General features: G+C 35.0%; 1 protein-coding gene across 1 annotated transcript in view; it reads left to right on the forward strand.

The window, feature by feature from the left end:
- The window catches only part of LOC113235299 (nose resistant to fluoxetine protein 6-like), a 71349-nt gene that overhangs the window by 6042 nt on the left and 48871 nt on the right, over positions 1–16436 (forward strand). The window lies entirely within an intron of this gene.

Genomic DNA, 16436 nt, shown 5'->3' on the forward strand with positions numbered 1-16436 from the left:
AGTGTCGTAAATAACATTATCAGTTTGTTACTTACTCAGGATGTCGATACATATACATGACAGGAGAAGATTTCGATCGTACATCGTTCGACCACCGCGAATTGTATTTTACGAAAGCGACTTTGGACGTGACACAGTGAGCTGCTGTTAAAACCCAGAATTTCGTCACTATAGCTCCAGTACATCTAATAATCTTATGAGGGTCAATTAAAGCACAAACAGCCGAATATTCATTCAATTCCACAGGATCACCACCGAATATACGTCTGGTTCCATCAAGTTTTGATTCATTCATACTCCTGTAAAAAGCATATTGAAATGATTCTGTGTTTGAGGTAGTTATCAATAGTGGAAATATGACGAGAGTTATTATTTGCATAGTTATCATGACATCCCTTCATGAATTTTGATTTTTTTTTTGGAAAATTCTTATAAATGAATGACTTCTTTTGACATTATGACAGTTGATTGACGTTTGATAGTAATTGGAAGATTTTTAAATCGAATGAAAGCAGTGACTACTGAAGTATCATTGTATGAAAAGTATTAATAGAGTCAAAGGAACTCGGTGTCCAATGAACTCGGTGTCCAATGCTGTAATAAGAATGTTATTTTTCATTGTCTCACATACAAATCCTATTCTACAATTTTGGAGACTGTACTTTGAAATGAATAAGTTGAAAAAAAGAATTTAATTCGCCAAAAAATGGGTTTTACTATATATGGGTTTTTTAATTAGACATATTTAGGATTACGTTAAAAAAACAATGCAAATTTGAAAATTTGCGACGGGAGTACCTACATAAAAATATGGTACAGGTACCGATTTTCAACATTTTCGAACATATGTCTATTATAACTTAAATATTTGAAATGGATTTTTATTTTATTTTTACCAGAACTGATGTACCCCGGACTCTTGCCCGGCACCCACTTGACGTTGAATTTTGGAGAACCTTGTATATAACGGTTCGAAAATACGTCTACTTTCCAAGCTGCATTGGGCCATTGCTATGGGGGATAAATAAATAACGCTAGCCCCGCACCAGGGAAACCCTTTGTCGTGGGTACCATCGACACACACACACACATATAATACCACAAATTACACTCAAACTCACGAGAGAAATAAATGTTAGCCATACAAATATTTCTAGGGTCGGCGGACTAAAGTACATAAATCTAAAATGCAACATCATTCATTTGAATTAATACATCTACTGGCTAAAGCACATAAGTCAAGAATCGAACACGGATCTTTGCGTGGCAGTCCAGCAGGTAACTGATCGGCCACAGACGCAGTTAAATTATGTACTATGAATAATTAACTGTACTATGAGTATCAGAGGAACGGAATTCACTTTGAGGCATTTTTCAGAACACCCAGACGAGAAGCAATTTATAATAGGTCATTTCCTAATACCAAATTAGCTTCGATTCTGGGAATCGACCTCAGGACCTTCACATCCAGCGCCCACTGTATAAACCTCAGCGTGTCAGGCTAGCTTGGTAACCGTTCGGCCATTGAGGCATTTATGTTAGTATTATTTGAAATATCTTTAGAGGTGATCTGTGGCTAGCAATGGGATGTAGGTTGATAATGTGAATCGGGGTGTCGTTCGGAAAATTAAAATATCTGTCTCTTTCGTTGGTGCCATCTATATTGTTTGTTTGTTCGATTCAAATTGTGTCGGTATCGACTGCTTGCGTTTGTTGTACGTGACTTACAAGTAAATAAGTGGCGTTGCATAAAGGGAAGTGTTATTGCGTTCGATTTTAGTATAGGACTGTTTAAGATGTCGTTTCAAATGGTAAATAAGTTGTTATAGAGAGTTATAAAACATAAATTTAAATTAAAAAAACCCAATACAAAACAGCGAACTCTAAAGAGTCAATAAAGTAATAATAGACATAATATAAAAATTAGTCATAATATTCAACACAAATCGATGCCAATTTACTATTTGATAGTGGCTCTCTACGACCTTGAATTTCCACTGCGCCTTTTGGTTACACCCTGTACATGGTATATATATCTCTCGTATGTATATTTTATATTGTGTGTAAATAATGTATCATAGTTATTTATAAACATTGATCATATCTATTTTTATTTGTCATGTTATGAACCCTGTTATTTATTCTGAACTCAGCTCTCCGGTTGTTTAAATAAAAAATAAAGTAAGGGAAAAGTCACCATTGTGTGTACGTATTACTCGTCGAGACCAATTCAATGATCCCAAACAGTTTTTGTTGCAAGTAGTTGAAGAAGTTCTGGTAGAATCGGATTAAGACTACCAAATTGTACCTAATTTCAAATCGATCGGACAAGTGGAAGTAATGTGTGCCATACAGCCACACCAATTGCCTGGTCTCAAATTAGGGAATCAATGATAATAATAACCCACACACTCATAGCACTAGGGAAACCCTGTATCGTGTGTGGCACGGACACACACATAGATACACATTTAGTAGCAGTAGAGCTTCTTGTGTAAGAGTTCGTCCAGTGAAGTACTTGGCGACAGAAATAGCTAAGATGGCAATCTTAGCTATTTCTGTCGCCAAGCAGTAACGTGAGCATTATTACGTTCCGGTTTGGATGGGTAAGGGTGCTGCTGAAATTACAGGCACATGGAACTTGACAACTTATGTCTCTGGATGACAGACGCACTGGCAGTGCTCCTCAAATCTTTGTGATTTAAAACCCTGAGTGGAACCGTAACTGTTATGGACAGGCTTGTATAGCTTACCATCAGGCGCACGACTTGTTCATCCCGTCACTTCTTATAATAATAATAATAATCGTCATCATCATCATCATCATCACCATCATCATAATAATAATAATAATGATGATAATGATGATCCCTAGCCCCGCACTAGGGAAACCACGGGTGCGACAAACACACACATAGATAACCACAAATTACACCAAAACTCACGACAGAAATAAATGTAAGCTATACAAATATTTCTCCCGGAATCGAACCCGGGACATCTGCGTGGCAGTCCAGCATGGTAACTGTAAGTGCCAGAGCAACGGAATTCACTTTGGGGCACTTTCCAGAACACCCAGACTAGAAGCAATTTAGAAAAGGTCTTTTCCCAATTTGGTTCTATAGGGAATCGAAGGGACCTTCTCATAGTATAAACCGTTGGGCCATCGAGGTCGTCAGCAGTAGAAGTAACTGAAATCCCTACACTAACTGAAAAAACAGCTGATGATCTTCGAACAGCTGAACCGATGTTTATCAAAAATTAAATAATATTAAGCTTCAACAAAAACTACGCAAAAACGCAATTGTTGCACGTTTCGTATTAAATTATTTTTGACCTTCTTAAAAAAAGAGGAGTTTCTCAATTCGACCGTTTTTTTGTGTGTATGTGTTGTATTACGTATGTTACGCGATTACTCCGGCATTTGTGAAACGACTTTGAAGATTCTTTTTGTGTTGAAAAAAAAGAGGGTACCTCATTGCTAGTCCCAACTGAAACTATCAAAGTTAAATTTATACAAATAAAACATTCTTTGCGTAGCTCAGAACAGATTGAAATTGATTAAAATTGATTTAATTTATTTCAATTTCTTAAAAATGATTTAATTTATTTCAATTTCTTAAAAATGATTTAATTTATTTTATGTGTTAGATAAATAGGATCAGTCATTAAAAAAGATGACCGTTTAGATTTTTATCTGTTGCTTTTGCAAGTTTAAAATGATAATTCCATACATGCCACAAAAATATATATTAAGTTAAAAAGTAAACAATGCTATTTTGAGACTAACAACAACGTATGTGGGCAGTATCGATATTTAGGTGAACTATTATTATTCCGCATTTGTTTAGTTTACCACTGACAAAGAACAACTTAATAGAAAATAGACTAATTATACAAGACGTGTCGATCCTACACTAACACATGTCTTTCGTTTTCTGGTAGTATTATTTCCTTAAAACAACGCTGAAGTTTTAGCAAAAAATACCGTAAATATTTTCTTTGATTTTATATTTTTATTCTCATATACGTAATTTTCAACGAAAGTTGAAAATTCGGTGTCAGGTTTATAATGTTAAATATGTAATAGTTCTAAGTATTTTTTTTTCTAGTCTATTCTTATTTGTAGTTCCAGGGTGATGATTCCCAAAGTTGTCTATATCGACCCCCACTTCAACACACAAGGAGCTATGTTGGTGAAAAAAAAAATAGGGGTGCATGAGACGTTAATGTAGACCCACAAGAGTTAATCCCATTAAAGCAGGTCGTGACCAAAATATGGACTTTCCATTGAATAATCCACATTATACGGACACTTGCATAATACTTTCATATAATAAACATACAAATAACCTATGAAGTAATCATTTCACAATTAACAATATAAATGGAGACACTCGGTTATATAAATATATTATAAAACTTAATAGTTTCTCACGGCACAACTAAACTTATCAAAGTGAGCAGCAATGTGTTAGCTGTGAAAAACACATTTCAAATTGATGTATTTGTAAAGAAATCTATACTAAAAAGTCAGGGTGTCTAAAACAAAAACCTCTGTGGTCGAATAGCCGCCTACTGACTGAGCGATCAAATGCTTGGTTGGCTTTACTTCGCGAGGCAGCCTCGCCACGTTGATTTTGAAGCGAGGCAGCCTCGCGCGGCTATTTGCACACTGGTTTTCATGATGTCGCCATCTCTGAGGTCCCGGGTCAATGTAGAAAATCTACGAGTTGGGCGCTTGTGGTAACGTAGGTGTTTCCATTTTCGTAACACAAGTTTTTTTTATTTTTTTTTATTTTTTATGACATTAAGTAACGGGACGAACAAGTCGTGTGCCTGATGGTAAGCTACACGCCTGCCCATAACAGTTGCAGTGCCACCAAGAGCTTTAAATTACAAAGATCTTGGGGGCACTGCCACTGCGCCCGTCACCCTGAGACATAAGTTGACAAGTCTCATGTGCCTGTAATTTCACCAGCACCCTTACCCTTCACAACCGGAACACAGTAATGTGACCATTACTGCTTGGCGGCAGAAATAGGTAAGGTGGCAGTACTTCCCTGGACGAGCTCTTTCACAAGGAGCTCTACTGCTACTAAAAGTGCTTTAGTTACTTACATTTGAAAGGGTTGTAACCCTAACTAGCCGTGAGCAGGTTCACGGCAATGAAATGGGAAACTTCCGGTCCACAAAATTTATTAAAGAAGTAAAGTTTAAAGAAAGGCTGTAACAATATAAAGCAAAATGTAAAAAAACAGGTATAACAGTATAAAACACTCCCTATACTTCATTATTAAGGCACTTACCCCTAAATGGGCCAAGAAACTGAATTACAGAAATAGATACATAAAGGCTGTAGACTTATAAATTATTACACATGATTAGCTTATTAACAGCTCAGACTGTTGTGGCGGTCGAGCTGGGAGTGACCGTGGTACGAAAACAAAATGAGAAAGTGAAGGAAGATGGAACAATTCAAATTTAAAATTTAAATACATATAAAATAAAAAAAATGATAGGATACAAGCGGAGAGAGGCGATACAAAGAGGTGAGATGACGGTGTAAGGAGGTCACACCGTCACACATTGGTATCAGAGCAATGCATGTGATGTTTCTAATAGTTTTATTTAGAGAGACAACAGCAAATTTAATCGCCAATATCAATGCTGATTGTGATAAGGACTGTCCAAAGCCAAAAGTATCCATTTTAATTGCTCTTGACTGTACTATATTAAGTCAAATAAAACAAATTTGCGACGAAATTAGATGAAATTAATTAATGACAGTATTTGGTAACGTAGTTTCGCTTCGGAATGTGAAAAGTAATAGTGCTTCGTCGTGCAAATGCTGCAATCCGATCGCTCTCAACGTTATTTAATTACTAGCGTCTTAAGCAATATGTTGCTAGTCGCTTTGGTTGGGTAGCAAGTGATATTATGACTAAGATATATATCCGTTTAAAAGAATGATCTTACCTCACTTATTTTCAATTAATTCTTGCACATTCTAATACTTTCTTTATAGGCAATTTTCATTACAAGTTATAAAATGTGGTAATTATAAATTCAGGCATTAAATGGATTTTGAAAATTAAATTTTAATATGCATAATTATGCATATTAAACTATAAAATATATAAAATATATAAAAACTATAATTACTCGTATATCATAATACCTAATTAGGTATTATGATATACGAGTAATTATAGTTCGCAAGCAGTTACATTTTATATATAAACTTCGGTGACTAACGGTGTGATATAAATTTATTAATTTCTTTTTATGCTCACGCCTTTAGATTCCCTTTGGGATTGGCATATCATACAGGCCCTTTTATTCTTCTTTCTATGCACTCCAGCCTTTTTAAAAACTTCGTGGACGTCCTCTTCCAATGATGCCTTCCACATTAACTCTATGTACTCCTTTCGTTAATCTACATCCTTTCATCCGCTCCATGTGCACCTCAGCACCTCAGCAAACCCTTTTTTGTCACTACATGCTCTTTCAAATCACATCGTTCACGGAACGCAGTATTGTTCAGCCTGTCACATAACCGCATATTATATGTTTTATAGTAATCTAGCTCTACAATTTTTTTTTAACACTCATAGCCCCGCACTAGGGAAACCCTGTATCGCGAGTGCCACAACCACCAATTACACCTAAACTCACGAGAGAAATAAATGTAGGCCTTACAAATATTTCTCCCGGACCAAGAATCGAACCCGGGATCTCTGCTTGGCAGTTCAACATGGTAACCGTTCGTTCACGGATTCATCAAATGACAAAAACTATTAAAACAGAAGATATAAAAGCTAACTTTTGATAAGTACGATCGACGTCACTTGATATTATAAAAAAAACGTAAGTCAAAAGGTATAGTAGAATAATCCGCAGATAGACTTTTTAGAGAAAACGGGAAAAACAATTTTTAATGCACACAAATAGAGCAGATGTTATTTTGTTTAATCGTTATCAATCCCTAAATCAGCAGTGAGTTACTGATACAAAATAAAATCTCATAAAATGTAAGCCGAAAAGATCTCTCTTTCTCTATTCACTTCAGTGATAGCGCAACTCTAGTTACTGGATTAATTATATTGATATTGCTGAGTTCGTTTCGATAATATTTATTAACAGTATAGATTTGATGTATCATTTGATTGACTTACAATTTATATAAATTATACGTATTTTTAGTTTATTCCTAACCGACATCAAGAAAAGAGGAGGTTCTTCATTCCATTCTATTTTTTCGTTTTTTTGTGTATGTTACACTATAACTCGGACATTGTGAACCGGTACAATTCTTTTTTTTGTTGGAAAGGGTGTATTTTAGCAGTGGTCCCATTCAAGTATGAAGACAACATTCCATAACATTGTAAGAGTGGCAAAGTAGGGGATGAAACCGATATACTGGACTTCGCCCACTTTCCGTTAACCGAATAGAAGTAATTCATCAAACTTTTGAGCTGGTTGTTTCTAATTATAATGATAAGTTATTTACTTTTTATTATTGTAAAGTACATGATAAAATGAATGATAGAAAAGCCTTAATGGACAAATGTGTGACTTATATGGTAGTGACATGAGTATCACTGATATACAAAAACAGTAGGAGTCATTGACTTAAACTTTGAGCTAATGTTGCTTACTTACCACAGCGGACCTCGGCTTCCGCAATTAGATGATACCACTGTGTCATTGCTTGCTTTGGGCGACGCCCTTTAGTTCGACGGCATGGCGCTTGCGTACTTCCCTAACTAGCTTTTCAGTGGTACGTTTAATTGAACGCTTTAGGTTAAGGCTTTAGGTTAGACAACCTCGCCAATTACCTGGTATGTGAAAACTTTCTAACCACCGTGGCTATTCTCATTTTTTAAGTTGACGCACGAAAAAGGGAACGTATGCTAAGGTGAAACCAGTCTCTCAGATTCTTCAACCACGAGTTTTTCCTTCTGCCACGACTACGCTTTCCTTGTATTTTTGCCTGGATTATTAATTGAAAAATCCGGTATTTACAACCCTTCATTACGTGGTCAAAATACTGCAGTTTCCTTTCCTTTACAATTCTGAGTACTTCCAATTTTTTTTTCATTCGAGGAAGAATCTCAACATTGGTGACCTTTTGTACCCACGATATGCCAAGCATATGTACATACATGAAAACCAGAGCAAAGGAAATCAATCAGGGGTGCTACCCAGAACACCCAGACTAGAATTAAAGAAAAATTCATTTAACAAATTGGTCTTACCGGGAATCGAACTTGAGACCTTCTTATACATTGAGGTCGTCAAATTTTGCTTGAGAAGAATCAACTCACATATAGATAGGTATTATATATTATGCGTTTTATCCATTGATATAGAAGAAGAAGGAGAAGAAGAAGGAAAAGACGTATATTTGATTACCACTAATTACACATGAGATGATAAAAACTAATAACCAGAAAGGATACTAAAAAATTAAAAGAAAAAGAGAAGAAAAAACTTACGCTAAACAAAAATTAAAATATAATAATCAAAAATACGACCCATAATACTTGTGTTGATCCACAGATAAATGTGCTTATGGTAGAATTTTAAGGCGGTTTAACGTTATACTAAGTGAATCTGTTACAAAACTGCATGCAACTCAACTTATACTTACATATTGTGTCCAATAAAATGCATAATATATTTCAACGTCGTCTCCTTCTTCTGTTCTCATTTGCCGAATGAGAAGATTAGTAATTACAAATCCTTCCTTTTAGAAAAAGACTAAGTCTATAAGTAGACTGTTGTTGCGAACGTAACAGAATTATTGTAATTCAAGTCAATGTAATTTTCGAAGCAGTAATAAAACGCTCGTCAAGGGCACATGCGTAGGCCGAGACGTTCTATTTTGCACCAATTATCTAACATCACATATACCTATGTTATTTTTTCCCTACCACATATTTAACGATTTTTTGTACAAACTAACAAAGGTCATACAAACCGTTCATTTTTGAATTGTACTTCCATAAGAAACCACCACTGTTTATCGATTAATGGCACTACTCTTGCAAACAAGTTACCTATTGCCAATATATTACAGTCAAAGATAAATCGGCTTTATTTTAACGAGCTCGTCGAGATTCTCACCATCTTCGTCTTGGGTCTGGCGGCTACAACTCTAATAGACAATGTAATACCGGTATTATTATTTATCAAATATGACCTCTACAGTTCAACTTGTTATAAAATGAATAAGTATAAATTTATTCCAATCGGCTTAACAGAAAGACCTTCGAGGTACAGGAAACTATGACACAGGAAGTGCGCTATCCTCAACTACGCGGACTTCAATCGATTTTTCCACTTATAACTCTACTTTGTTTCTAGTTAATAGTAACTTTGTAATTATTATGATTTTTTTTTAAACAGGTATAGACCTCATTGCTAAGAATAGAATTACGCTAAAAGGATGAAAATGCAACAGGATGCTCAAAAAAGCTGGTAGAGTTCCCCCATGGCCTGATATGGCATAAGCCTGTGTCTCTCAATCGTGGTATGAATTTTAGGGATATCTTTTTTTTAAGAAAGAAAGGTCACTGGAATCTCAATGGAACCGAGAGTTTCCATTCCGATGATACTAAGTAATTGTAGCTAGTACTTTTGGTTTTTTAACCCTTCCGGTGGCCAGGTTAGGACCCACAACTCTTGCTAGGAGAACGACAACAATATTTCAATGCACGTACGACCGTACCAGTGTCTGATGATAGGGTACTATCTCGTGGTAGAGACCCGATGGATGAAGTTATTGAGGATTGTATGACGACCGGGGCTCAACAAGCAGAAAAGACGCAGTCTTATCGGTATTGACTCGGATGTGGAGAGCAGACTGCTCCGTGAATTGTTTCGGCGTCCAGGAAGGTACCGGCATTGACTGAGGAGAAACAGACAGACTGTACAACCAGAGCCAGATTCTCATCTGGACACTGCGCCGCTTCCAGTAGAGCAGTGTCTAGTGGAGTGTTGTGAATGATGAGGTATTCAGTGTATTCTGGCGCACTATGTCGTTATAACTCCTTTAAAGTTTAGGGTCGGAAAATGGATTTTGGTTGGGGTTTTAGTCGTTTGTCATGGCCTTTTATGATACCTAACATTATGTTCCCTCTACTGTATTACCTATAAATTAAGTGGCATAGAGAGGTATAACTTGAGGGGTAGGGATGGGCTGGGATGTCTAAGAACTTCCTCCTGTGGTGACCATAGAGATTATTTCTTACTTTTAAGGCAACTGTAATACAACAGTAAGCACTATGCACCCTACATGTAAGTAAGTAAGTAAGTAAGAATATGAGTAGAAAGTAGTAAATGGCTGCTTGTTACAACACGTTCCGTTTTTATCGATTCGAAACCATCGATAAATAATTTTCCACATAAATCTAGAACTCTAAATTTAGTTTTGACTGAAATAAACGAATGTAATTAACTAATATAAATACAGTGGCCCAATGGTTAGCACAATGGGAGTTAGACGAGGATATCAAGGGTTTGATTCCCGAACGAATCAATTTAGGAAAATAACTTTTCTAAATTGGCTGTGATCTGAGTTTTTTATAGTGTCTTCGGAGTACATGCACCAGAACAGGGAAGTGTCTAGATTGAAATCAATTTGATGGTCAGTTTTATTATTATTATATATTTAAAGATAATATATATGATATTTTTGTGATATATAGTTAGTAATGAAGAAAGATAAAATAACCAATATTGCACAATCATCTTACAAAACGGTAGGTATAATCATTTATACGATGGTGTAATATAAACTCTATAGTTATTCTATTTAGGTCACAGTTTAGACCGACGTGTTGCATTATCAGACTTAGCGGAATGCGCTTAGGCAACCAGTTAAATACTAGTTATAGAATAAACTTTAGCAACTCTAGATATGTGTTAGATTAACCTAGGTTTAATTTTCTTATAACAATTTAGTGCTTATTTTGATGTTTATTAGAACTGGGTTTAAATCGAACTAGTAGACTTTAACCACGTGTCATAATGTAACCGCTTTAGAGGTTCAACTTTAAACTGTAAACAGATTCGCGTAACAAAAACAAATTGAGTGTAATCTACATCATAAAAAACAAGCGATTTTATCTCAGTCAGTTGTGACCACGAGATGTGTAAAGAGCACGCAACGTTGGTTTGTTTGAGAAAACAAATATGCCTACCATAACAAATATTTATCATAAGTTTAACAGGTGAATAGAATTGAATGAGTTTCAATAACAAATAAAATCATGAATAAAATGTTTTTTTCTCACACATGCTCGGAAATGTTTGCATTTCTTTCAAAAAACGAACACGGAAAGTTTGTCATTTATGGACCATGCGACCTCTTCCCGGCCAACGCCTGCAAAGTAATAAAATCCATTACTATATAAATAAATTAATAAGTATTGTGTAATAGTACATTATTGCAGAGACCGGGAAGTAAGGGACTGCTAGACGAGACAGGTCGTCCTTGTATTAACACGAGTCAAACGAGCCCCGTTCCCGCCGAGACATGTATAGAATTTTTTTCAAACAATGTGAGGAAATAATAAAAGACTAAAGAGAGGAAGATGTATAAGAAAAAGTAAAAAAATATTATAATATTAAAGAAATATTTAACGTGTTAGGACAATTGCTAAAAGAACATGTTATTATAGTAGTTAGTAAAGTAGCCTGCTGAACTTCTGATGATGTGTTTGAATATATTGTATCTATTACTGTATTTTTTTATCCCTCTTCTTACTAGCACTCATTTTCGCGACCAAAATACAAAAAAGACGAAAAACAAAGGAATACGAAAACACTTTAAATGTTACCGCCATTTTCTTCTTTTTTTAAGTAAGCGGTACAGGTAAGTATTTTTAATTCTCGTAATTATGAACACTGGGCCAGTATGACTTTTTCTTTTGCCTGTTTACACAGATCATTACTAGTAGGTTGATTTAAAAGTTTAGAGAAATGGACAGTAATGGATTTTCGTCTTACTTTGCAGGCCTTGGCCGGGAAGAGGTCGCATGGTCCATAAATGACAAACTTTCCGTGTTCGTTTTTTGAAAATAATGCAAACATTTCCGAGCATGTGTGAGAAACTACATTTATCTACATAGTAACATTGCACAATCAAACCAATAATGTCATACAAAAAAATGTAATTATGGAAAATTAATCTTTAAGAAAATTTATCGTATTAATGAATTACTTGGCCATTCCTCAACAGACAAACGTATAAACCTAATACCTTTGTGATTGAATGCCACCAAATGAGCAAGAGTAATACTCTTTTCATTCCATAATGAAATTCCAACTATCATCATTGCCCCTAAACTTTAAGGAAAGCTGCGCACAAGACATATTGGTGATTTAGCAGCATTTCCGAAGCTCGAGGCATTAACTGAATGCAGAATGCTCCTTGACTGAAAGATAATCTAGTTTTACATACATCACCAAAAGCCGGATCACCAAAAGTAAATGCATTGTTCTGATTCAGCTGCAGCTATTAAGACCGTATACGTTACTGGACTCTGTAATCTCTATCTTCTTCCATCGTATTTATTAGAAATAGTATTCAGGAGTAATTGGTGGAATAATAGGAATTATTATTGGGGGAGAACAGTATTTAATTATGACGTCAGTAACTTGTAGTCATTAATTACTATTCATCAGTAACCACTATCTTTTAAGAGCTGTAGAGCTCTTTGTGAAAGAGTTCGTCCAGGGAAGTGCTGCCATTACCTATTTCTGTCGCCAAGCGTTCCAGTTATGAAGTTGAAGGGTACTTGGTGAAATTATAGGCACATAGAACTTGTCAAGTTATGTTTTAGGGTGACGGGCGCGATGGCAGTACTCCTCAAATCTTTTGAGATTAAAAGCTTCTGAGTGGCGCTGCAACTGCTATGAACAGCCATTTCGTTTACCACTAGGCACAAGATTTGTTCGTCCTGTCAGCTTGGTATCATACAAAAAAGTTGACATAATTTTCTTATACGACTATCAATAAGTTTACGATAGTGTTAAATGTTCACAATCTGTTAAATTTTCACTACTGTGAAGATATCCACATTATTAACCTTAGAACTAAGTTCAAACTCATGGTACCACGATTTCGTTTAACTAAGGCAAACGGTTCTTTTATGGAGAACTATACGCGTTTTTACAATAACATTCCGGAGCACATATTAAGATTACCATTTCCTAAGTTGTAGCCGCCAGACTCAAGTAGAAGATGAAGAAGATCTCGACGAGCTCGTAAAATTAAAGATTTGACTGTAATATATTGGCAATGGATTACTGGTTTACAGGAGTAGTGCCATTAATCGCTAAACAGTGGCGGTTTCTTATGAAAGTACAATTCAAAAGTACTTTTTGACCTTTTTTAGTTCGTACAAAAAAAGTTCTTTAAATCGTGCTAGGGATGAAATAACATGTATGTGGTGTTAGTTGATTGGCGCAAAATAGAACCCGTAGACTACGTGTTAGATAAATATGTAGGGAAAGACAACATGAGTCTGGATTTTACACAAATATGATTCAAAGTGTGTTGTATGGCATTTAAGTTTATTTGAAAAGAGCAATCCCTAGAGTTGCTTGCTTGTTCTTCGCAGGGAAGTCGGCTCAGTGAATGAGCAGTAGCTTAAAAAATTATGTTTTGAAGTGTAAAAATTTGAAATTTGAAAAAGAGTAAATGATTATTTAACTTTGACTTTGATTTATCAGTAGGTTATTCGGCAGGCCCAGTATTTATATATGTATAGTATAGGCCCAGTAGTATAGGCCCAAATTTGACATAAATATAAACTCACGCCTATGATTTTAAAATCATAATCGCTTTGAAGATCCGCAGTTCCAAGTTCGGATCCATAAATTAAATGCGGAACACTAAGCTCACAAGCTACACATTCTTCTAGTGCAATATCAGACTATAACAACAAACGTAGACGTAATGACACTATTCATAAAGCTCCTAGAAATAGTTAAGGCAACCTGAACCTGTTTACATCTTCAAGCATAACAATGCACTGTGGTTCGTACAAAACTAGCTAGTAGGACATAAACGACCATGGGTATCGTAGTATATTATTATTGTCCGGTGATCATTAGACCTACACCAACGGATGTTTTACAACACATAATTTTACCAAAAATTAACTTTTACTTTTTTGTGGTACTATCTGACATTTTTTAGGTCTGTATTTGGTATCAAGGTAGTAAGTTTAAACTTGCATATATCCCCAAGAACCCTCACGTAGGCTTCCGCGTTTTGCGCAGTACTGGTATTTACGCGAGCGCTTGTTTTTGTTACCGCACAAAGTTATCACCATTTAGAGCGATCTAAATAAATATTTTGTACGAAAGTAAAATCAGATAAATTATTATAAGCCATGGAACAAAAGTTGTTGTTTATAATGTTAGCAATTATATAATCCTAGCGTAGGTGTTAGTATTTTGCAAATAATCCTTCGTACTAAAATAATCTCAGTACAGAGTACCAAAAAAACCGAGCTCAAAAGTCATTTATGCCTACTACTAGGGCTAGTTTGCCACTCTTAGAGGTGGAATATTTTTTTTAAATTTAAATGGGACCACTACTGAGGTACCCTCTTTCCAACAAAAAAAAATTATCAAAATTAGTTACTAAATAGCATTCGTGTCGTGAAAATGATACAATTGTAATTTCTTGCAATCATTCTGCGTCAAGCAAAGGGACGAACGTGACATTTGTAAAATTCTGTCATTTTATTCAAATTTCAAGAAAAATGGCGCCGTGTGTCAGAAATCATTGACCTACACAAAGAACCCTTAATGTATTTTTCCCCAATTTTCCTCAGTTTATTTTATTACGTGAGTAAGTGTACAAGATACTGGTACATTCAAGTTGCTTTCATTCGTTTTATTGCTGACGAAGTAATAACATAATTTAGTTACATAAACATTTTTATTGTCTGATGGAAGGTGAACATATAGGGCAAATAGGGCTATAGAAGTTCTTATGTTAAGTTACTTCAGGAAATGTCCCCGTGTGTTGAATATTTACCATTGCTTGATTCCAAAATAATATAATTTAGAATATAATAGACATTTATGGCAACGCCATAGCACATAGATAAAAAAAAATATTGATAAGATTTAGACAAGCAAACGCAAAATAAAAAGAATTAATATACAAAAAACAAAAATACAACGTAAAATAGGACAAAACAGACAAAAACCAAAAAAAAATATAAACGACTACAAATATTGTACTGTCATTTGTGCGGTTGCGGCCGTCATTCAACTTATGCCACAGCCATAATTGAATGTGGCGCAGGTTTTCAAAGAACCCTGAATTTCAGCCTACTTTTTGTGTAGAAACACAAATGCTAGCGTGTCACCTTTTTGAAACTTTTTATTAAGATACATTCAACTATCTACTAATAAACGAGTACCCATCAAATTTATTGTTACAATTTTGCTCATCTACTTTTTGATTTTTTCGACAGAGGTCGTTTCAGCAGACCGCGGAGTACATATTGTCTGACATTCTAAACAAGATACCGGTATAAGTATATGTATGCATATATGTAAATGAATGTTAGAAAATGCTAATAAGAATCAAGAAAGTATTACTTGGGTTGTAACAAAAGCGATACATTCTTCCTTCGCATAAATCCTTTAAAGGATTTTTGAAAGAAGTGTTACCATAAGTATAGATTAAGTATTCTGTGTATTTTGAATAAATAAATAAAAAAAGTACAAGAATTATCTTTTTCGAAGAATGTATAAAATGTCCAAATAAAAAAGAACGGGGAGATTTTTCGTTTTGTATTTCTCACTACGTAAATCGTCTTTCTGTGAGAAGCATTTATCTGTTTATGTAGTGTAAATAATTAATTTATTGGGTATGGGGCTACTCACCAATTTTTTTCAGACCCTCCTATCATCATATGTTTTTGTTTTAAGCCAGTCATCTAGTATATACTTGAGACATTATTGTGTGAACAACACCTTAGCTACGCCTTTAACATTGACGTTCAATTTTGGTGCTATTTTTATGACCATTTTATGATTGCCATTACCCTTCAAATTCGGAATACAATAAAGTTCAGGTTATCGCTTGGCGGCAGAATTAGGTAAGATAGCAAGCACCAGGGAAGTATCCCGAGGCGAACTCTTTCTCAAGGAGCTCTACTGCTATCAAAAATTTAACAATTGTTTGCTTTGGTTACTTAATTTTAGAACAAAGTCACGAAAACAACGTTCGCTTTTGGCAATATTACTACTGTATATATCATGATATTCAAAATATTAATATTAAACTAACAACTATCCAAAATATTTCAAAATTCTATTTTTGTTTACATAATTGGCAATAAAACGATTATTTCGTGTTAAAATCGCGTATATTTGTATTTTTCAAACAAAACCAT

The sequence above is a fragment of the Hyposmocoma kahamanoa genome, unplaced genomic scaffold (genome assembly GCF_003589595.1).
Source record: "Hyposmocoma kahamanoa isolate Upper Pololo Valley unplaced genomic scaffold, ASM358959v1 87, whole genome shotgun sequence".
Taxonomy (NCBI): Eukaryota; Metazoa; Arthropoda; class Insecta; order Lepidoptera; family Cosmopterigidae; genus Hyposmocoma; species Hyposmocoma kahamanoa.